The sequence below is a fragment of the Panthera tigris genome, chromosome C2, assembly GCF_018350195.1.
Source record: "Panthera tigris isolate Pti1 chromosome C2, P.tigris_Pti1_mat1.1, whole genome shotgun sequence".
NCBI lineage: Eukaryota > Metazoa > Chordata > Mammalia > Carnivora > Felidae > Panthera > Panthera tigris.
The window spans coordinates 144,899,119-144,924,043 of NC_056668.1; the positions used below are offsets into that span (position 1 = coordinate 144,899,119).

General features: G+C 40.6%; 1 long non-coding RNA gene across 1 annotated transcript; it reads left to right on the top strand.

Annotated features, from left to right (window-relative positions):
* Positions 1–3,122: 3,122 nt before the first annotated feature.
* LOC122230522 lies at positions 3,123–24,925 on the top strand. The gene is made up of 3 exons (XR_006207510.1): positions 3,123–3,207; positions 6,543–6,760; positions 24,857–24,925. It is a non-coding gene; the product is annotated as an uncharacterized LOC122230522 (long non-coding RNA).

Consider the following 24,925-nt stretch of genomic DNA (forward strand, 5'->3'; position numbering starts at 1 on the left):
TTACTTTAAAGAAAAGAGTGTCCTGCAACACATCCTGTGGGATCTAAAGAAGGAAAACTTTTTCTTTAAAGGGCCAGATAGCAAATATTTTAGATTTTGCAGGCCCAGTGGTCTCTGTCATAACTCTTCAGCTCTGCCTCTGCTGAGCAAAAGCGACTATAAAGGATGCATGAATAAATGGGTGTGGGTATGTTTTAAAGTAAAAAAAAAAAAAAACAAAAACAGATAGTACACAACATTTTGCCAATGCCCGATTTAAAGCACAGCCCAGTACTTTTAAAATCCTTTAAAATTAATGTAAAACCTTTACATTTTAAATGTATACAAGAAAAGTTCTGCAAGAAAAAAAAATATGTGTTATAGCAACTATTGAGTCATTTCAAACTTCCGCTCATCTGACTGTAAGTTAAATTTTGCCTCACATTTCAAAACTGTTTTACTTTTAATGAATTAAAATTATTATGATTGAGTGCAGGTTGCTATAGAAGAAAACTTGGGATCTTGGAGATTCATAAAGCAATTCATTTGTCCTAGTGATTGTGGCCTCATAAAAATAGAACATATTTTCACAGCCATCCAGTTTCAGATTTACCCATTTGCGAGTATTTATTTTGATGTTTTTGCTTGCTTGTTTGTTTTGTTTGAAAGCAAGCACACCCTTAAACACTAGATCTTTTCTTGGGGATTTATTTCAGTCTTCATTCCATGATGAAGATGGTAACTGGTTGCCATGGAGATGGTGACCCAAGCCCCACTGAGGTCTGTGATTTCTGGTGGAAAATGATCATCAAGAACAAACGAATTTTTTATAGCACTTTTAAATTTCAGAACTGACCTTTAAACTGACCCTATCATATTATCGCTGGGATTATCTAGTTATAATTACTTCTACTGGTCACGAAAAGTTGTTAGATATTAATACTACGGCTGAGCTGTACAGAACACAGAATTAGATACAGTCATAGGCCAGATCCCAAATTCAAACCACAGTTCTCTCTGGGGAGAAAGAGCTAGAAGAATGACTTCTCTAGGTTTGTGAATTTGGTTCACAAAGTTTGGAAGATAGAAAACAAAAATTTGAGAGTTTTTGCCTCCTGACATATCTGTACCAGTGATTTTCTGGGTAGACGGATAGAAAGGAAATTGAGTTGGTCATTGAAATTAGGTTCAAGTCTTTGTTACAAAGTCTCATTAGACGAAGGTTGCCACGTTAAGCAAATAAAAATACAGGATGCCCAGTTAAATTTTAATTTCAGATAAACAATAGAGGCTTTTTTAGTATATGTATATCCCACGTAATATTATGCTAAAAATTATTCACTGTTTATCAGAAATTAAAATTTTACTGGGCATCTTGTATTTTATCTGGCAACTCTTTCTTAGAGGAATCACATAATCTTTCTGAGGCTAGTATTTTCCTATTAGATTAATTTTTATCTAAATACTTTCTAGCTGTAATAGCATTTTTCCAGGCTAGAAAGGCTAACCACTCTAACAAGTGATCCCCACTTGTTAGCGCCTTAATACACCATGTGGTATCCTTTACTCATATCACATCCAGTGGGGTTCAGCAGGCTGCCTTCCCCATGGTGATTCAGGGACATAGGTTCCTTTGTTTTCTGACTTTGTCATTTTCAAAATATGGTCTCAATAAAACTAAGCAATGAAATACACCCCTCCCATTGGTGAGATCGAGTCATGGTTACCACCTAGACTCCCTCCCACACACACCTGCCCAACATCTTTATCAGTGACACTTGATTTGACCTCAAATAGCATCAGCATCACCAGGGAGCATTTTAATAGTACAAATTCTTGGCCACCATCCTGACCTACTGAATCAAATTCTCAGAGTATAGTGCCTAGGAATTGCATTTTAACAAGCCTTCTAGGTGATTCTTATGGAGTCTTTAAGAAGTAAACTTAGCGTCTTCCTTAACATAGTGTTTGTTGCGCACTTCTCTTTTCTCTTGCCCCTGTCAGTACCCACCACTAACACTTGTAATTAGGGCGACATGTTCTCTGACTTGGTCTCTTCCTATCTTCCAAACAGAAATTACCTTCTTCTGAGCCCCAACATGATATTAGCAGATATCCCCCCACCCACCCCCCCAAAAAAACCAAGTCAATAACCAAGAATGATCTAGAGTGTTGTTCTTCAGGGAGTACTTGCTTTTTAACCATGTTTTGAAAAAATATATTCTGGGAAAGGAACTCTAAAGTAAGCCTGAAAACAACCCAAAATTCAGCACCCTACATCATTGACTATTAAGTAAAACCTTGAGTCACCCGCCAGTTTAATCGCTCATCTAGTGGGCATTTACTAAGTAGTCTGGGAAGAAAAGCACACAGTCACTCTTTCAAGTTATAAGAAATTCTTGCTTATTCCTACCATCTTTCTAGGGCCCATTTATTCTATTTACTTTTAAAATCATCTAGGTGAAAAATAAGTTTTCTTATTTCCGATGCTTCTGAAAAATGTCAATTCAGAAGCTGCTGAGCAAGATGAACTTTCCGTTCATTAAACAGGTTGATGTTCCTGGATTTTTTAGAGATGTGGCTTAAGGGGGATCAGGTCTGCACACTCCAAGAATGTCCTCAATCAAATTTGAGGACCGTACAGAGCAAGGCACACCTGAGCAGTCCTAGGAGGAAGGTGAACTATTTTCAGAAGCCTACCTCTCCCTATTGTGATCCTTCTGTCCACTTCCTATCTCTTCCACCCAAAAGCATGCCACACATTCACAGGTATCTAGGGTCCTTCTGTTTCATTCCAAATTACTCTCTGGAAAGTAACTAGAAATAATAATAGCTACTGTTATCACATTTAGTATACTCCAAGTGCTGAGTTAAGGGCTTTAGAAATGTTATTTCATTCAACCTTTGCAATGGTTAACGTGAGATAATTATTATTAGACTTATTTTAAAGAGTCTTAGGGAAGGTAAGAGAAATTTGTCCATGCTTATCCAGATTGCACACTCAAGTCTACTGAACTCAAAAGCCTGATTTGTTTGATCTCACAAATGCTGCCTCTATGACATGCTATTTTGCTGCTTTTCCATGGGTTAACATAATTTATGATGACAGAATGGGTTTGCGCCACTTGAAGGAACTTGGGCATTGATGAGCAGGTTGAGGTGATCTGATCTGAGGGCCATGGGAGCCTTCTGAGATCACACTATGGGTACTTGCCCTGACAGATGAAGGTAAGACTCACAGGTAAATGTTTGAAGAAGACAGAGACATTTTCCCTGACAAAATGAAACCAGCTTGTGAATCTTTTCTTCTTACAATTCAAGGCATATCTGACAGACTATTAGAAACATCCCCTTGAGAAAGAAGGGATTCTTTGCATATAGGCAGGTGTTGTAACCAATCTAAATTCTACTGTTTTTTTTAATTTTTTTAAATTTTTTTCCAAATTCTACTGTTTTTTAGAGGAAAAATGTCCCTCCCTTAAAAAGTCCCCAAATACTCCAGCACTGTATAGTTGTTGGGTATGAGTGAGTCTAAGCAGGTACGAGACACCTGGGCGTTAGTACACATGCTAGTTATAATTAGCACGTCAGACTATGGGGCACAAAGGTTAGACATCCAGAGGTTCAACTCCCAATTCTATAACTAACCGAGTATTTCTCTAAACCTTGGTTTCCTCATCTGCGTATGAAGAGAATACATTTTAGGGTTGCCCTGATAATTCATACCGGTAATTCATAAACGGGTGCCATGTTGCCCAATTAATGGTAGCTTTCAAGATTTTAAGCACCAATATTGACAGAATCCAGACACCTATAAGACACTAAAAATTGCTTCTATAGACTCCTGGACCCAGAAAAGATGTACTGCTAAGCTATAGGTAATATTGTGATGTCAGCAGGCTAGCATGGAGACAATTACAGTAAGAATTATTAGCATTTTTGAACTTCACTACGTACCAAGTCCTGTGCTAAGTACCATCCATGTACAATATCTTATTTAAGCCTCATAATGACTCTATGAGCTACTGTTACCCCCATTTCACAGATGAAGAGGCTGAAGTACAGTAAGCTAATTACCCAAGATCACAAACTAGAATGAGGAGGAGCTAGGGTTTGAAAAACTCTGTGGATACACTCTTCCCTGATAAGCCTATAAGAGAAAATATTTGTAAAGCACTTGCTAGAGGTAGAGGTAATCTCTCTTTATTAATTTAAGGAGATTGTTATTATTGCTTTTAGTCTTAAGGTGGTTCCGTAGAATAAACACTCAATATGAGCTTGCATCACCGAGATACTTTCTTGTGAGTAAAAACTTGTTACCTGGACACTCAGAATAAAGTATGGCCTCATTTCCATTAGTTATATCGGCTGTTGAAAGGTATTACTATGAAATCATTCCCACTCCATTTAAATGGGACGGACTGTAAACTGATGTGGTCTTATTGTCTCTATTTAGATGATATCCCAGTGTTTAGTCAGGGTTAGGAGGTGGATGGGGAAGGAGACGGGGTCGAAATGAGACCACTATCTAACAGATTAATCTATCCTTTACATTATCATACATGGGCAGCTGACGATGCACCAGGAAAGCCATCTGTGATGTAAATAGGTCAGGAGTGGACACAGTTTTTCACAAATCTGCTATTTACCTGAGAGAGGCATCTTTTGGGGTAGCCCAAAGGAATTCGCTTTCCCGCTTGGTTTGCCATGGAAGGGAAGGAAGACCTTACAAACAGAGCCCTTGGGTTTGCTCAGCTGCGAGATTCCTATTAACCAAACAGAGGTTCACCTGGGCACACTGTGTGTTTGCACAGCCCACAGTGGCAGCTTTTCAAGACCCACCATCGTCTGGAAAGCCCATCAGAGTCCTGAGTCCATAATAAAGTAAACAGTGTGCGTGGCCATTACTGACTGCCAGGCTGTTTTTATAGTGCAGCCTACGAATGTCACCAGTTGAATTAAATCTCAACAAGACCAAACGCAACGCATGATAGTTAAAGGTGTTCTTGTACTTGTCGGCACACTAGCCGCTTCCCACAGGACGCCGTCTCCACCAAGCTATTACAAAGTGCACATGGAGAGAAACCCAGTCTCTGAATTTTACTGAGGAACTTTTCTCTACCAACCATATTTTCCCTTACGAGTTCAGATGGGAGTGCATGGTCGGATGGTATCCACAGCCAGCAACTATTTACACAGCCTGGCTTTTCAAAACCACTTGCCCATGGATTTTCCCAGTTGTTTGGAACAAGTAGCATCAGTAGGATCTCGTTTGGTTCATTGGAAAACTACTGCTCAACTGGATCAAGGTTTTGTAAAATTATTCATCTAGTGAGTGGTAGAAACAAGGGACCTACAGTTTTGTCTCTAGGCCCTATAATCTTTCCACTACTCACCTTCGTAGATGAGCCTTCGACATCTTTGTTACTCACGGTGTGGGCCACAGAGCAGCACTGTCCCCCTCAGCTGGATACTTGTTACAAAGAATCTCATGTCCTACTCGGACCTACTGGATCCAAACCCACATTTTTTTCAAAAGAATTTTTTTTCTATGTTTATTTATTTTTGAGAGAGAGAGAGAGAGAGAGAGCAGGGGAGGGGCAGAGAGAGAGGGAGACACAGAATCAGAAGCAGACTCCAAGCTCCAAGCTTTCGGCACAGAGCCTTGACTCAGGGCTCAAACCCACAAACCATGAGATATGACCTGAGCCGAAGTCTGACGCTTAACCGACTGAGCCACCCAGGCGCCCCCAAACCCGCATTTTTAACAAGGTCTCCAGCTCACATAAAGTTTGAGGAACACTCTACTTCCAAGTGTAGCATCCCATTTCTCCAAGTGAACAATGCATTAACACACGTGGCATTTGAAATCATGTATGTTGAATACCAACGGGGTGGAGGGATCACGCCATTTATTAAGATATTATATGGGCCTAAGGTGATCTTCACTTGTTGAAATTACCATTTTTATGCAAATACAACTGTATCCACAACTGCTCATTTGCCACCTAAGCAAGGAAACAATGCTGTGTGTCTGTAACTGTTTGGGTAACAACGTCCCTATTCATCAGTGCAGTGCATTGTGGGGGTAAAGCCATTTGAAGCCTGAGCCAGATATTCCATTAGGGGCTTTCCAGTTGATGCAGACTTTTAAATTAAGTGTTCAATGCCAAGTCAGTGCTTGTGAAATTGCAGTCCTCCTGCCATACAGCGTGCTGCTTACCCATGGATTATATTTGATGTTCCTAAGACAAATTATCTATTGGAAATCAATGCTATGTCCAATAGCTTTGCTGATAACCACTTAAATGAGCTCAGATAAGTCATTTAAACGCCTTCCTTCTTCTCTCCTTGCCTGTAATGTGAGATCAGGCAATCTCTATGTATCTAACCCAAGTTTCAACACAGAATTGGAATTTTAAAAGTGGCCGAAGATTTAGGGAGTCTAGAAGAACAAAGTGAAATCACGGCCAAACAGTATCTTTCCCCACTGTGTTCTTTTGTGAGTGGAATCTCCTGAGCCCTTCATTAATTACACTTAAGGCAACTATTTCCTTTCTTAGCCCTAGCATGAAAGAGCTTCTACAAGCTCAGCAACACAGTGCAGCTCAGCCCCACAATGAAGCATGAGTGATGGAGTGCTAAGGAAGTTCTGAAGCTCTCCAAGGAACACACAGTATAATCACAGGGCCAGGTGCTGCTAAGTTAGGGCAGTGGCCTGAGCAGGAGCGTCTCGATAAAAACATCCTACAACAACAGGAACGTGGATCCTCAGAGACAGGTAAGTTTGCCACTAGTCTTTTTGTAATAGCATTCCTTTAAAAAAAACTCTAGGGGCGCCTGGGTGGCTCATTCGGTTAAGCATCCGACTTCAGGTCAGGTCATGATCTCGTGGTTCATGAGTTCAAGCCCCGCATCAAACTCTGTGCTGACAGCTCAGAGCCTGGAGCCTGCTTCTGAATCTGTGCCTCCCTCTCTCTGCCCCTCCCCCACTTGCATGTACTCTCTCTCTCTCTCTCTCTCTCGAATAAATAGCATTAAAAAAATAAAATAAACTCTAGAAGAAAGGCCCATTCTCAATTTTTAGGGTGGTCTAGGCCCTTTTATTCAGAGACCTCCCTTTCAGTTTCCTGCCCAAACATGGCCAGTTTGTGAATAGACATTTTAGACAAGACCCAGACTCCTGAGGTGACAGGGTGCCACCCGCTGGTGCTGGTGTCTGAGAGGTCACCTGCATCCTAACCTCAGATACCTGTCCCCTGGGATTGTTCAAAAAGGTGTGTATATGTGTGTGTAGCTATTAGGAATAGAACAAGTTTTAGAAAGAGAACACTCATCCCTAAAGTCTAGAAAACACCAGACTGGGTGAAGTCTAACAGTACTTATCACAGGGCCTAAAGTATTTCAAAGGATATGTCTCTAAGTTTTTATAGACATGATTTTGCTTCAGTTACTATGGTAAGTTCCGACTCTGCACTCATTTTAGCGGACAGGGGTGGGATGGCCTGATGGCCCCAAAATAGAGCAAGCGTGGCAAGAGACGAGGAAAGCCAGGGTTGGTACAGAAGCTTCAAGAAATGGAGGCAGGGTCCAAGGACCACAGACTGGCCATGTATCCTCAGGCCTTCCTGGGCCCTCCATTTCCCAGGTTAGGGGAGCCCTGGGACGATCTACCGAGAGTCCTTTCAGTGTATAGAGAGCCTTTAAGTCTGAATGAATAATGGTACAGTCATTTGCACAGAAGTCTCATGTGACTTTCCCTGAATCCTAAATGTCAACCTCCCTCTGCTCTTTCATTTTTTTCCAGACACACAATCAATAAAAGAAAATCATTTTAAATTACATGCCAGTCCACACACACACATGCATGTATGTGATACTGAACAAAAGTTTCACGAGCTACTCTCTTTCCTTATTACATGTGAAAATCTACCTGATTAGATTCTAGTTTGTTGTGAAGAACAAAGAAGTTAGCCTAATCTCGCATAGGTTTGGGATAGAAGGGGGGGGTTTCTCCTGGGTGTCCCAGCTTATCTCCTTGTCCCCAAGGCATCCCCCTGCTCCTTCCTGCCATGGTCAGCCTATCTCCAAAGTCCTCTGCTGTCTCTCCTGCTGGTCTTGTTGGATACACTCAGAATCACTGAATGGCTTGAGGCAGAACTGCAGTCACTGTGCAGGTCTCATCAGAGAGATGATGTAGACAAACCCCTAGTCTCTTAGTTCTTTTGAGGTCCAGCCAGCAAAACAGATACCATACTGGTTACTTTAATGAAGAGAATGTAATATAAGGAGTTGGTTAAATGTGTACAGAGGACTAAAAAGTCAAAAAAGGGAAACTGAGGTAATACAGATATAATAACCATAGGAAGCAGCTGCCATGCCTAAGACAAGGGGGGGATAAAGGGAGGAAACTGGGCTATTGGAAGCTTGGGGCTCAGAGCCCTGAAAAGGGGGTGCTGTCGCCAGCACCAAGGCCTTCGGAGCTTGGACGAGGTCCCCTGTGGAATCAGAGCACAGGTCTCCAAGGTGATAGCAGCAGCCAGGTGGTACTGATCTCTTTGGTAGGGGTGGAGTGTTTCCACCATAGCATTGGTTCAGGGAAAAAGGCAAGAATTACAAATAGAGACTAACTGCTGCTCCTTAAGCCAACTGTTGCTGATGGTGAACCACTGCCCAGATGACACAGAGAAGAAGCAAACAGGAAGAATAAAGCCCTTCCTCCAGCCTTGAGGTCTCTCTGAATCCCTCTAGGACCCTATTGTCAGAAGCTAACAAGAAACTCACTGGCAAAGCAGAAATAAGTTCTCAGCCACAGTGCCATGGAAGAAAGGAGTGTACAAAGTTGAGAGATGATGGCTTTGTTCACCAGCACAGCCCTTCCTGCTTCCTTCCTTATCCCCACAGCACCACCACCCAGAACATATAAGGGTAGTAGATCTAAGAAAATGGGGTAACTAACAAGAACTAACGTGTGGAGAACATTTACTGTTTACATTGAATTTGACAGTCCCCATAACTCAAGGAGAAATAATTCAGCAACAAGTAAAATGAAATCCTTCACCAGGCCCCCACTTATAATACCTAGCTCTGGAATGGAAGGCCAACCTTCAACTTTGTTCTTATAGAATGTTGCCTCTTAAAAACTTCTATCATGTGAAACTCAGCACTCAGAGAAAACCATTGCCTGCCACCAGGAAGCCTGGCCCTACAGTCTGTTTCCTTCCTTCCCCCACTCCCACCAGTATAATCTATAGATCACAAAGCTCCCCAGACCTCCGACAGTGTGGCTCTGAATGTCTGAGTTAAGTCTAGAATAGCACATGGGAGTGGGGCTTGAGGCAAGGGGGCCGCTGCAGAAGACAAAGCAAAGTGATCTTTGACACTCCAACTCAACAAACAGCTTTGCAAAGTCTTTCAGTCACGTGAAATAAAGATAAGTGTCCTCATTTTCCTGGTCAGTAAGCAGGTAGCCACACACACACACACACACACACACACACACACACACACACACACCCCACATACATGTACACAATCATTGTTGGAGACAATAGAGTTTGGTTCAGTGGTTCTCAACCAGGGACAATTTTGTCTTCCAGGGCACATTGGCAATGTCCAGACATTTTTTATTATCTCAGTTGAGGGTAGGATGCTACTGACATCTAGAGTAGAGGCCAGGGATGCTGCAAGACATCCTACAATGCACACACAGGCCCAAACAACAAAGAATTATCCAGCCCTAAATGTCATTAGTGCTGGGGTGCAGAAACCCTAATCTAGACACATAATATAATTGACTCAACCAAGAATCCTTACCCACAACGAAACTAACATTTTATGTCACAGAGGAATGTGGGACTCCCAGCATAACAACACCAATCCTCTCTAAGGAAATGCCCCCCCCACTACTCAGGCTACCTCTGATCCCTTTTATAAGGTGAGACAGACAATCCCGTGTCTCCAGACTGGTTCTCGGGGAACTCCCTTGCATTCCTGCTTTGGTAATCTAACACCACGCATAGAATGTGGGCATGTGCACATGTTCATACTCTGGTGCTATATACTCTTCAGAATAATGTGGGTTCCTCTCTGGAAATGTTCAAGAGACCACAGGAGCATCTATCAGGAAAGAAAGTAAGAAGAGTCTTTCATGGCCTAGAGAGTTCCCTCCAAATTCAGGATTTCTGATTGCATTCCCAAGACATCTACGAAACAAAATGTGCATGAGCCAGTGAGTGGGAAAACCAGTGGTCAGAGGCCACAGTCTTGGTTAACTCTTACCAGCACATGATGCTTCCTCAGTATAGGAGAACTTTGGGCTCCTGGGTCTATAGCAGCAGCACGGTGCACCAAAGAGCAGGTTGAAGGCTTGGCAAGACTCAAAGAAGGGTCTTCTGCTAAGCCTGCCTGCCTTCTGGCAGTCCCAGCATTCCTGAATGTGCCCCTTATCCTTGCCAATATTTCCTGGGCATTAAATCAAGAACATTTTGAGAAGGTTTTGAGAAATAGCTTTGAAACCAGCCCTGGAGAAATCCAAAGTTGATGTCTCTCTGAATGTGACACATTCACATGAAGGTATCCACCTCCCTCTAGAGCAGGGGCTATTATAGTGAAACCCTGTGAGCCAGTTAGAAATCAGGAGAATGTGGGGAGAAGAGGAGGCTGTGGCTAAATGTTTGCCCTATGCTGCTTTCTCCTATTTTATTTCTGTAGAAAAATAGTTGAGGTTGGTGTGTGTTTTGTATAGTTCATGTGGAATTCAGTAAAGAAGGAGAAAGAAATGCCGCATTTTAATATGTTCCTTACACAAATTATAAATTCTACTTTCTCTGCTTGTGGGGTGGGCAACCTATTAACATACGGTAGGGCGAATTACCTTTGGCTTAAAACCTCTAAAGGCAATAAATTCAAGTTTCATCAGGTGACTCATAGGAAAGGCACGTTCCCCTTCACACTACTCCTTGGGTGTGCATCATCACCTGAAGAGCTTATTAACTCCCAGATTGCTCTGTTTCTCATTTAGTAGCTCTGGGTGTGGCCCAGGAATTTGCATTTCAGACAAGTTCCTAGAGGTGATGCCAACACTACTGGTCTGGGATCACTCTTTAAGAACCATTTTCCTCGACCATATGATCAGAGTTACTGTAAACCAAAGATTATTCATGTGATTCCCTCCTTATGAAACTCCCATGGGCTCCAGTAACTTATTGAGTAAAGTTCAGAATCTAGCCCAACTTTCAAGACCCTTTAAAATCAACCCATGTCCCACCATTCCTTTCTAAGCTCTACTTACACTGGCTTATGGGGTCTTTTCCATTCTCCGGAGTGTTGTGACATGTCAGTGTTGTGACTCTTCTCATGCAATGTCTTTTTCCTCCGTGCTTGCCTGAGCTGAGTCCCACAAATGCTTTAAGAAACAAGCCAAGGGGCGCCTGGGTGGCTCAGTCGGTTAAGCGTCCGACTTCGGCTCAGGTCACGATCTCGCGGTCCGCGAGTTCGAGCCCCACGTCGGGCTCTGGGCTGATGGCTCAGAGCCTGGAGCTTGCTTCCGATTCTGTGTCTCCCTCTCCCTCTCTCTCCCTCTCTCTCCCTCTCTCTCCCTCTCTCTCTGTGCCTCTCTCTGTCTCAAAAATAAACATTAAAAAAAAAAATTTAAAAAAAAAACAAAACAAGCCAAGCATCACCTCTCCCCCTACCAAGCAGAAACCCTGGTTTTGTCACAACCATCGCTCTACTCCCTTAGCAGTTTGCCCCTCACAACACGAACCTCTTCTCATTTCCTTTAAACACGCACACCTGCACTGATGCCACCTTCATGCAGGACAGTGTGTCAGGCACTACAGAGTCAACACAGCTATGTAAGGAAAGGAGAAAGGAGCTTGCTCTGCAGCTGGCAGAGTTCTCAGCCCAATAATTCAGGTGTGCAAGACATGTCACATTTCTGTATTTTTTTTTTTTTTACAGTTTTTAAAGTCTAATTAAAGTCCAACATCAAGCCTTTACTGAAATGGATAGGAAATATAAATGCAGACATTTTAGAGCCTTCCCCCTCTCTCAAGCCCTCACCACAATCCAGGAGGTTTCTGTGGTGTCTGGACAGCAGGAGTAGGACTTCTAAGAGCCAGTTCCCAAATGCTCTGACATCCTCATTATCCAAGCCACTGTGGTGGATCTCTGCTTCCATGGCAGCTTTGAAACATGGGAATCATCACTGAGGCTGGAAACTTCCTGCCCAGGGTCCTGCCTCCCTGAAGTCTGTTTACCACCTTGTATAACTGCCAGTGTGGTTCATGAGTCACTGTTGCTCTTGGAGCCCCTAGCCCTCTCTCTGTTGAAAAACTTTCAGAAATAAGTACAGAGAGGATCTGCTTTCCTGTGTATTTTCCTATTGCTTACTTTATAAGCTCCCCCCAAGCAGTAAAGAACCACCAGTCAGTAACTCCAGACTTATCTTCTACCAGATTTGCAACCCAGGTGGAGACCCTCCCAAGCAGGTTGCTCATTGGCTGACTTGAGTCATATGTTAACCCCTGAACCAATCATTGTCATTAAAGGGATTTGGTATCTTGGTGGACTCGCCCAGCCCTGGAGCCAGAGGTGGGGTCAGCCCCACACAAGCTTCCTGGTGAGCAATGGGGAAGGTGCAGTTCCCCCAAAAGAAGGCATGGATTGTGTTAACAGGGGAAGGAAAGCTGGTCAGACAGAAACCATACAGTTCTACTATAGTGTGCCAGAACTCAAAGACTGATCAATTTATAAAATCTTGGCTAGCAAAATGATCGCAAAGAAGATTCAGTGGCCTCCAGTTGCAGTGGGTGAAACTGATGCACAGAGAACTTGAAAATTTTTCCCAGAATTGCACAGTAAGTTAGAGGAAGAATGGTTCCACTTTTGGTTTTGGTTTTGGTTTTGGTTTTTCGTGCTCCCTACCTGTTCTAGGTCCTCCACTTTGGGGGACTTGCCTGAGCCTGTCTTACTTGCTCCAAAGGTCAGGACAGGGTTGTTTTCCCTCTCTACAATCCTGCATGTAACCTAATGTAATGATGCATTAGAGCGTTAATTGGATATTTTTGGGTACTATTTGCATATACATGCTTGGATAGTCTTCTCCAAAAAGGTAGCCACTGAAAATAATTAATACAATGATGGACATTTCAAATGCTATTGGCCAAGAACTCTACTTCAGAGCGGGAAGTACTCTCAATCAGTATCATACACTGATTCATCGATTCAACCTCTGCATACCATCTGTTCTTGTCAAGGAAGATATTGGCATCTTGAATAAGTGGAAAAACATTCATGAAACATTATCATGTAACAACTGTATTTAATGAAACAATATGTCTTACGTGATCTTGTTTATGCCAATATATATGAGCATGAGCACAGAGCAGGAGATGTTTGGAAATATACTTTAAAATGTTGGGTACCTGGGTGGCTCAGTTGGTTCAGTGTCTGACTCACGGTTTGTGAGATCAAGCCCTGCCTCTGGCTCCATGCTGACACTGAAGAACCTGCTTGGGATTCTCTATCCCCCTCTCTTTCTCTGCCCCTACCCCACTTGCACATGTGCACGTGCACTCTCTCTCTCTCTCAAAATAAATACACTTTTTTAAAAAAAAATAAAAATTAAAAATATATAAAAAGTTAATTTTTGAAGAAAATATAAAAATGTTTATATTTGAGTGTTGAGATTATGGTTTTTTTTCTTTATATTTTTGGGTTTTTATTTCAGGAAATCTTATAATGAGCACATATTGCTAATACAATGTATGCACGATTTTCCTGAATTTTAAGACATCGTTGATTATAAGAGCACCGTAAAGTTAACAGCTTCTTAGTTGAAAAAAAATCACTATTATTTTATTTCTATATATTATTTGTTATCTCAACCAAATGTATAACTTGTTCTTGAAGGAAATAATAAAAATGTAGGTTTTTTTTTTTTTTCATTAAAAGGGAGAAGTAATAATATGAGATCATACCTTGGTTAAAAGTTAATGGTCATTTTCTACACAATGTGGATGTGTCAACATTTTAAAATTTTAACTTTCAGATGGACATCTGCCATTAAAAATAAACGCAAATCACTTGCCAAAGTTATAAATCCACAGACACTGAAATAACCAAAAATGAGTATGTTTAAACACTGAAGTCTCTCAACAATGTTCATAGGCCAACCCAAATGCCAAGTACAAATAATGTGACAAAAAATGACATCATCAGCTAATTTCCACTTCACTTCTTCATAACATACTCTCTGGTACTGCACATGGGAATTGCAAAGACTAATGACAAATCACTTTTAGTAGCCAAGGTCATCAACAAAGAATCTTAATGATATGTACAGAGACCCAAAATTTCCAAGTCGGATTGTGGGTGCCATAGTTTGGTTCCTCAGAAGCGGACGTGAAGCAAGAATTCAGTGTAAGTAGTTATCTGGGGGTTCCAGGGAGCCCTAGCAGGCACTTGGGGAAGTGAGAGAGGAAAGAAGTGGCTATTGAGCCATCCACCCATCACTTGGGCATCTGGAGCTTAATTCCATGAAGAAACATTGGGGAGTGGAGAACACATACCTTGGAATTACGTTCACTACAGAGAGTCATTGGTTGAGTGCTGGTCCTAGAAATTGCTAATTTTCTGACATTTCTGGCTTGCTACCTATGCCTCTGGCTAGAACAGTCTTCTGTGGTTTTGAGAAAATAAGCCCTCGCGCACAAAGATACAGACACTGATGAACTTTGATATGAGCAACCAGCTCGTCTGAGGGATGTGGCGAGAGCACCGATGGTGCCACACCAGGTCTGCCTTAGCTCAGAGAATATGGCAAATTTCCTTCTCACCATTCATAAACATTTCTTACAACATTCATCTCTTGCCTTTCCATCTCCTTCCTGCAATGGCCGTGTCGCTGCTAGTTTTCTGTGTTACAGTCGGTATCACGAACGCCTGGGAGCCACTTCTGGCTCAGAATCTCTTTGCAGCAGCTCTGGGCATGTTTGGATCTGTTGGTTTCCAAACTGCCCCCTGTCCACAGAGGGCGGGGAGAGGTAGGAGAAAAAGGCCCCCCACTCCAGATTGGTAGGCAGCAGGTCTGAGAAGTCAGGGAACTTAGATGAGAGGCTTGTCTTGAGTGGCCGCAAGATGAGCAGATGTCTGTCCCCACTTCCAGAATCTTAAAAAGTTTATGTAGAGGCATTAACTGCACTCAGTCATGCGTCCCCTGCAGATAGTCTCAGTGCCACATTGCTCTCTCAAGGCTGTATCCTTGAAACAGCTCCCACCGTGGAAACAGTGGGCGGAATGTACATTCCAAGGACGGAGGAGGGGGTCAGGAGTCTCCGACTGCCCGGATCCGGCCTGCGGGTCACACAGAAGTCACGTCCTCTCCATGACCTCCAAAAGGATTGCACATTCTATTTTGACATTTTAAAAGTGAGTTTCTGCACTATTAATTTCTGATTGTTTAATAGAAGCTTCACTGTCCTGAAGTTCATTCCCTTTTCTCTCTGAAATGGCCACATTAAGGTGTGTCGGACCCGTGTTATCGGGCAGCTGGAATTCTGAACCGTAGTCCACACGGTCCCATATTCTCACCAAGCCACAGTGGTCGAGCACGTAGGTACAGATAAGACCCGTCTTATGTGTGGCCACATAAGACCTGTCAGAACTGAAGATCCAGCAGTTGATAAGACTACCATTAATTACCCCCTGAAATAAGAAGTAACTATCCTCCCGAGACAGAGAAACCAGCCTGGCTTTGCTACAAAGCTCATTGGCCATTTGAGGCAGAGAGGCAAAAGCAAACTTACTTTTCTTTTTGAAAAATGTTATTTGAGTCATTATCGCTACCTTCTAGCTCCAGACCCATAGTCTTTGATTGTCAAAATAGTTCACTATTACCGTATATACATACTCATCTGGATTTCAGGAATGCTAAAATATGAGAATTGTACATCTTAGAATAAAAAAAGGAGAAAACTTGGGGCTCCTGGGCAGCTCAGCTGGTTAAGCTTCTGGCTCTTGATTTCAGCTGAGGTCACGATCTCATGTTGCGTGAGATGGAGCCCTGAGTCAGGCTCTGCGCTCACAGTGCAGAGCCTGCTTGGGATGCCGTCTCTCTCTGTCCCTCTTCAGCTCACACGCTCTCTCCCACAAAATAAACATTTAAAAAAAAGAGAAAGCTTTGTGCAGAAAGAAAAATGCCTTTTTTAAAAAATTTTTTGCACAGTGGACATCTTTTGGGAGAGAAGTTATCTTGATCTGGGACATACTTGGATAAGGCTGAGTGAAATGGGAGACAGAGTGTGATGTGGGTCTGGTCAGATACCAAGTCTGCAGGACTGGGATGGGGATGCTCTGTGTGATCACAGATGGAATCTGAACTCCAGAGCAATGCAGAAGGGAGGGACTGAGAAAGAAATCTGAGAAACCCAAGAAGGAAAGACAGGAGAGAAGCTGCAACTTGGTGTGGCCAGCAAAATGCCACTAAGGAGGAATGATGCCTACTTATTCCTTGAAAAGCTGTTTTTGTTGCTGAAAAGCAAATCCCTACTCTGGTGTTATGCTTGTGAATAGTTTGATGCATATGAATTCCTTTTAGAGATTAAAAAAAAATGAATCGAGCTTGAAGTCAAGTGGATGTGGACAGGCGGCAGAGAGAGTATGTGAGATCCAAGGACATGGGAGGCAGCAGTAGCCCTGAGACTATCAATTCCACCTTTGGAGCCCAAAGCAGCGATGCAGTGAGGACTCTCTACCTGTACCTCCCTAACCCAGGGAACAGGAGCCAGTTGAGCCAGTTGTACCTAATATTAAAGGTTCAAGTGACCTTCCACTGAAATCTAACATCCCTGTGCGTGTGCATCCTAATTACCCTATGTCTTAGAACGTCATGGTGAATCTCTTTTCTTTAAGAAAACTCTCATAAAAAAAAAACATACTATATATTGATGGCATTTAAAAATCAAGTCACACGTTATATAGTCCTATATGGTCAGGGTTATATTTTTGCCACTTTTCTTGAATTATCATACATCTACCTTTGGCTTTTATTATCTGACGTGAAGCCAACTCATTTGTCCATCAACACCACTGAGGAAACCAGATGGCAGGAAGAAGACGAGAGAAGACGGTAGTCTGTTTTAATTTTTTAAACTATTATGCCTTCTTTCTTACAAAATCTCATAACCTTGTCAATGTGAAGAGTGTAGAGAGACACCTAGATGCCAAATATGATTCCAGTTATGATGAAGATATTGTACTGCTAATGGACAATATTTATCTTTCATCTTAATTGTAAAAATATGAGTAGTGAAATGATACATTTCATAGCTTATATATGAAACCCCCTTATATATGAGGAGTGTCATTGCTTACTGAACTATTAATAACTCCTTGAGTTTTTAAAATTAAGTGAGTTATCTATGAAAAAGATTTAGCCTTATGTTAATGGAAACAAAGTGAATTGGTATGCATTTTATTGTATACCTTATGCTAATGTATTCATGTTTGAATTAATTGGTTGTGTTTTACAAAAGCACACTGTCCGTATAGAAGTATAGAGAAGTTTTTGGCATGCCACCTTGTTAACAGTGGTTAGCTAAGGATGGCGAACTTCTCTTTTTCTTACTTTCCTAATTTTGTTCTAGTTTACAGTAGGAGAAAACTGACTATTTGGGTTTTATCTTGGTTGTGTTCGTTTTATCTGGCGTGGCATACAAGAAAATGCCCTGTCATAAAATTCAAAAGATCTGTGATCTAGTCAATGCTGAGCAACTTAGCAGGTCACCTAAATTTTCTGTGCTGTGGTTTAATCTTCTTCAAAATAGGGAATGATCTTCTTAGCTTCTCATGGAAGAAAAGGCAATGCCTAGCTTTTATTTTTTCCCCACCCCTTATAACCCTATTGCCTAGCACTGAACCAAACCTGTGTTTAATAAATGCTTGATGTTGGGGCGCCTGGGTGGCGCAGTCGGTTAAGCGTCCGACTTCAGCCAGGTCACGATCTCGCGGTCCGTGAGTTCGAGCCCCGCGTCAGGCTCTGGGCTGATGGCTCGGAGCCTGGAGCCTGTTTCCGATTCTGTGTCTCCCTCTCTCCCTGCCCCTCCCCCGTTCATGCTCTGTCTCTCTGTCTGTCCCAAAAATAAATAAAAAACGTTGAAAAAAAAAATTAAAAAAAAAAAAAATAAATGCTTGATGTTTAATACATAAGAGTCAAATATAATAATCAAATAATATATAATTAATGTATACTATGTAGTTAATAAAAATAATAATTAAAATGATATTAAAATACATGCTTGGTATTTAATATTTACTGGATGGCTGAATCAAGGAATGAGGCACGAACGAGTGTTTTGGATTATTCAACAATATGTCAAACAAAGGAATAATTATTATATAGCTAGTATTTAACTTCCCCAGTAACTGGATTGCCAGGAGAATCTTTAAGTGGTCAACACCCTACTGGCAAGAAAGGATGAATCCGCTCTTCTCTATTAGGCATGTAAGTCTTGACCTGGAAAATTCTAAAGATTTCTCAAACTTCAGTGCTTGAGGACAGAGCAAGACTGCTTTCCTTATTTGTTTATTACTTAAATATTGGTGTACAGATAATAATATTCATTATTTAAAATCTTTCTAATAAGCATAGGCATAAGAAAAAAAATAAAATCATCCATAATCCCACCATCCAAAGATAAATGTTGTAAAGATTTTGGTGTATCTCTGTAGGTGTATGTGCATGTGTGTGTGCACGCATGTGTGCACATGTGCAAAGAGGAGAAGTGGAGAGAGAGAAGAGAGAAAGGAAATATATTTGCCTGTATTCACATGTAATGTTTCTACTATGAAGACAGAATCACATCAGCTACACTCACGTTCACTTTAATTTTTCATCCAATATATCATAAGCATCTTTCCATATAAACACATTTATTTCTATCACATCATCCTTAATGATCACCCTATATGGATATATCTCATTATTACGTTGTATTTAACCAATTCTTTTTAATAGGTATTTTGTTTATTTCCCATTTCTTGCTGTGATAAGCAGTCTAAGTTGAAAACCCTTGCCCATCCATCTGGGCCTTTGATTAACTATCAGACTCTCAAATCTCTTCTTTGCACATATTTCTGTCCTTAGGCAGAGGCTGTTGCCCGACGCTACAGGCAATCAGGGAATTCAACAGACCTCGTGGCAGATGGTCTTCTATGTGTCCATACGTGGGGGTCAAATGATATTTGACTAAACTGAATGGACAATTAAATATAGAATTAGATTGGCTTTTTCCTCTCATCTATTTTATTTACTATCAATCAATATGGATTAAACGATCGGTTCTCATGTTTTTAAGCTGGCTTTGCTTTCCCTATATCTTCCTTCTTTCCTTTCTCTGTATAAATTAGGAAATATATATGTAAAATAAATATACTGAATATAAATTATAAGTATATTGAATTATAAATATGTTAAATATATGGCATAGTCAGTAAAAGTATAAATAGATTAATTTACAAATATATATTTCAATTTTGAAAGCTCTTAAAAGTTCTCTACCAATTATGGAGTCAGTCATTTTGCATACATAACCTCTAGTAACTTTCCCAAGGTCACACAGCTAATAGTGGCAGAGCAGGAAATAAAACTCAGGATCCTAAGTCTGTTTGTTGTTGCTGTTGTTTTCAATTTTTTATTCAAATTGTGCTTAGTTGGGACACCTGGGTGGCTCAGTCAGTTAAGTGTCCCACTTTGGTTCAGGTCATGATCTCGGGTCCATGAGTTCGAGCCCCGCATCAGACTCTGTGCTGATAGCTCAGAGCCTGGAGCCTGCCTCAGATTCTGTGTCTCCTTTTCTCTGCCCCTCCCCCACTCATGCTCTATCTATCTCTGTCTCTCCAAAATAAATAACATCGTTGAGAAAAAATATTAAATTCTAGTTAGATAGCATAGAATGCAATGTTGGTTCCAGGGGTAGAATACAGTGATTCATCACTTACAGATAACACCCATGCTCATCATAACAAGTGCCCTCCTAATACCCATCCCCCATCTACCCCATCCCCCACCCACCTTCCTCCATCAACCCTCAGTTTGTTCTCTATCTCTAAGAATCTCTTATGGTTTGTTTCTCTCTCTCTCTCTCTCCTCCTTCCATATGTTCATCTGTTTTGTTGCTTCAATTCCACATATGAGAGATATCACATGGAGTTTGTCTTTCTCTGACTGGCATATTTTTCTCAGCATAATACACTGTAGCTCCACCTACATCCTTGCAAATGGCAAGATCTCATTCTTTTTGATGGCTGAGCAATATTCCATTGTGTATAGATACCACATCTTCTTTATCCATTCATCAGTCGGTGGACACGTGGGCTCTCTCCATAGTTTGGCTATTGTTGATAATGCTGCTATAAACATCAGGGTGCATGTACCCCTTCAAATCTGTGTCTTTTCTAGATCATAGAGTAGTTCTGTTTTTAACTTTTTGAGGAACTTGCATTTTCAAAAGTAACAGTACTTGTTGGGGCACGTGGGTGGCTCAGTTGGTTAAGCGTCAGACTTCAGCTCAGGTCATAATCTCATGGTTCTTGGGTTCAAATCCCACATTGGACTCTATGCTGACAGCTCAGAGCCTGGAGCCCACTTCAGATTCTGTCTCCTGTCTCTGCCCCTCCATCGCTTGTGCTTTCTCACTTGCTCTCTCTCTCTCTCTCTCAAACAAAATAAATATACTTTAAATAAATAAATAAACAAACAAATAAAAGTAACACTGCTTGTGCTACTATTAAGACGGGAGATGATGACAAAACTGTATGGAGCTTCAGAACCAAGCTCAGTTTTTTATTTTGTGTGACAAAAAGTACATGAGTAGCCTCACAATAAGATCTCGCTTAATTGCAAATAGCCTTTGATGTCTGCAGTGTGTGTGTGTGAATTCCCTTCGTAGGGGAAAAAGAATTTAGTCACATAAAAGCCTTGTAGTTTAAAACAGTGGGACTTACCATTTAAGGCTGATTCACATCCATCTTTACTCTGGAATGAGGCAACCAATTAACTATGTGGACCCAGAAACAACCTTGCTGCCAGGAGGGATTAAAGAATTTATGAATCACTTCTTGTATTCTTAAACAGGCGACCAAAACAAAGCAAACAACAACAACAACAACAAACAAGTGACAAAGAAATAATGTTATGATTTTTAAATTGAAACGTTGAAACCAGTGGTTGAACAGAATCCCCTAGTGGGAAATGGGAGTAGTTGGTGGTTTATACTCTACTGCCATTCAAGAAAACTATGTAACCTTGGGATGAGATAACTTCATTCTTTCATTTCTCTAATTAAAAACAGTAGACTTTCTTATGTCCTTTTTTATCTTTACTTTCCAGGTACCAAATAATAGAATTCAACAGTGGCGGGAGCATAAGGGATATTCAATATATATTTTTGTGATTGAAGAATCAATTAATACATGACCACTAACTATGCTCTAGACATTGTTTTATGTGCTGAGAATATAGCAGTGAAAAGAATAACAAAAATTCTTCCTCTTATTAAGCTTACTTAGATTCTAGTAAAGAAAAAAAAGGCAACAATAAATAAAAAGCAAAATGTATAGCATGTAAAATACTGATAAGGGCTTTAAAGAAAAGTAAAACTAGAAAGGGCAAGAAGTATATATGGAGACTATGGATGATATTGAAATTTTATAGAGAGTTGTCAGAAAGCGCACATCTATTCCTCATACTTGTAGGACCCGGAGCAGGAATACCAATGGTGTCCACATGCTATATACTTAAGCATTCTAAAATTACCAATAACGGTAACAAACTGTTAAGTAAAATATATTCCATCCTCTTACTCTGAAATGTGTATCATAATGACAAACTTGAAAATTATACATAAAGTTATGGCTTTTTTTGACAGATTGAGTTTCAAACATTTATTTTTTTTTTAACGTTTATTTATTATTAAGAGACAGAGAGAGACAGAGCATGAGCAGGCGAGGGGCAGAGAAAGAGGGAGACACAGAATGTGAAACAGGCTCTAGGCTCTGAGCTGTCAGCACAGAGCCCCACGCAGGGCTCGGACTCACAAACCGCGAGATCATGGCCTGAGCCGAAGTCACACGCTTAACCCACTGAGCTACACAGGCGCCCCTAGTTTCAAACATTTCTGAATTTAACTATCAATGTGTGTTTTTGTGTGTTGTATTGATGGGCCAGCCATGTTTTTTTTTTTTTAATTTTTTTTTTTTAACATTTATTTATTTTTGAGACCGAGAGAGACAGAGCATGAGCAGGGGAGGGTCAGAGAGAGAGGGAGACACAGAATCCGAAACAGGCTCCAGGCTCTGAGCTGTCAGCCCAGAGCCCGACGCGGGGCTCGAACTCATGGACCGCGAGATCATGACCTGAGCCGAAGTCGGACGCCCAACCGACTGAGCCACCCAGGCTCCCCATGGCCAGCCATGTTTAAGTAAATGATAAAATAGAGTTATATGCAATTCATAACATTTGATATGTTTATTCCATGAAATTTATTATATTTTTCTTCATTTCAGCAAAATCTTTATGTAAATAATCACATTTTGATATAATTTTGTTTTAATCATCTACAGGATCAAAAAAAAAGTAATTGTATTCCAAATAAACAAATTGCAATATTATTTCATCAAAAAATTAAAGTAAAATAAATGTAAAACCTTCAAAAATGAAATTATTATACATATGATTTTAAACAGATTTTATTAAAAGTATATACTAATTTAACAAGCAAAATAGAATTACAATTCATGAATATTGATTTTACAATGAAATTTATTTAAATAACTTTTAAAAATGTCATCGAAAACATTGGGGTGCCTGGGTGGCTCAGTCGGTTAATTGTCCGACTTCGGCTCAGGTCATGAATGAGTCTGAGCCCTGCATCCAGCTCTGCATCCAGCCCTGCTGACAGCACAGATCCTGCGTCAGAACCTCTGTTTCCTTCTCTCTCTGCCCCTCCCCAGCTCTCTCTCTCTCTCTCTCTCTCTCTCAGTCTCTCTAAATAAATAAGTAAATAAATAAATAAATAAAATAATAAAAAAAAAACTAAAAAATGTCATTAAGTACAGAACAAAATATTTTTAAATGTTTTTTTTAAAAGTAAAAAATTCCTAATTCTAACATTCAGTATATGTCTAGTTTTTAGTGAAAACAAGTTTATCACATTTCATATATGTTTCACCTAAACCCACATACTTATAGACTTAAGAATAACGCAAATTCTTTAACATTATGAACTGTTCATCAACCACTAGGGGCAAATGTGAGTACTATGCTGATTCATGAACCCTGTATCGTAACATAAAGAGAAACAAGGAAAAGGATTCCCAGCAGTATTAGGAAAGGATATTTCATCAAACAAGACAATATCCCTTCCATGCTATCTGAGAAGGATTTAACAAACTGATTACATTATCTGTATCTTTCCCCAATATATTAATCATCTATCTGTTAGTACATAACAAATTGCTTGAAAACTTAGCTACTCCAAACAACATTTTATTATCTCACCATTTCTGGGCATCAGGAATCTGGGTGTGGCTCAGCTGGATGCCTGTGGCTAAAGTCTTTCACAAGGTCTGGATGACAAAGGTGTTAGTCAGGAGGCACCTCCAGGTTCCCAGAGGGAGAGGAATTCTATTCCAAGCATACCACATGGCTGTTGGCAGGCCTCACGTCCAATCTGTCTATTGGCCAGAGACATCAGCTCTTGGCCATCGTGCATCTCTCCACAGGGCTGGTCACATGTCAGCTGCTTCCTCCCAAGAGGTAGAAACACCCCACAGAAAAGTGTAATCCATTTTTCTTCTTAACGTATACTTTCTGAAGTGGTATCCCATCACTCTTGTCCTATCCTGGTTGTTAAAAGTTAGTCACCAAGTCCAGGCCACATTCAAGAGAAAGAAATTCCATAGGAACACAAATACCAAGGGCCTGGGACCGTTCGGGGGCCATTTGGAGGCTCTTAATCACACCCAGAATTTTTCACGGCTCTCAATCTCTACACATACGGAGGCTCCTACTGTTTGGAGGCCCTTTCAGTGTAAAAGAACACACAATCACAAACACCAATTAGGAACAAAAATAAATATTTAGAATGAGAAGATAAATTACAACAACTTGTAAATCTAATAAAATGTGCAACTATAATGATGACAAAATCTAGAAAAATTAAATATTTGTATTAATTAACTGCCAGATACTCTTTCATACTTTTCCTTACATTTTTGACAGTAAAATCTTGGATCATTTCTTTTTATGACAGTAATTTTATTATATATCTTTTTATAGATAGTATAAAAAAATAATGTAGTCTTTCATCTGGCATGGTTAATCAAAATTTATTTATTTTTTATTTTTGATAGTTTGGCAAAGTTTTTCTCAACTTTACAACCTTTTATTGGCAAGGTCATCAAATTTTAGGATCAAATTTTTCATCATAAATCCACCTCTGTTCTTGACAAGGACATCAAATTTGAGAAAATATGTGTGATATTTCTTGTATGAGCTGTAAGCTATGAAGATTTTTCTTTATATAGACTAGTTTATAGTACTAGACATATTAAGCCTTGTTTCTGCTCCACTACCTACATATTTCTTTTAATGTTTATTTATTTTTGAGAGAGACAGAGAGAGAAAGAGAGAGAGAGGACAGGGAAGGGGCAGAGAGAGAGGGAGAATCAGAGTCTGAAGCAGTCTCCAGGCTCCAAGCTGTCAGCACAGAACCAATATGGTGCTTGAGCCCGTGAACAACAAGATATTGACCTGAGCCAAAGTCAGACATTTAACCCACTGATCCACCTACCTATATATTTCTTGTGCCAGGTGCCATGAGATACCCTCAACTCATAATACAACCTCTGGAACCTGTATAACTGCGTGCCACAGCTCTGA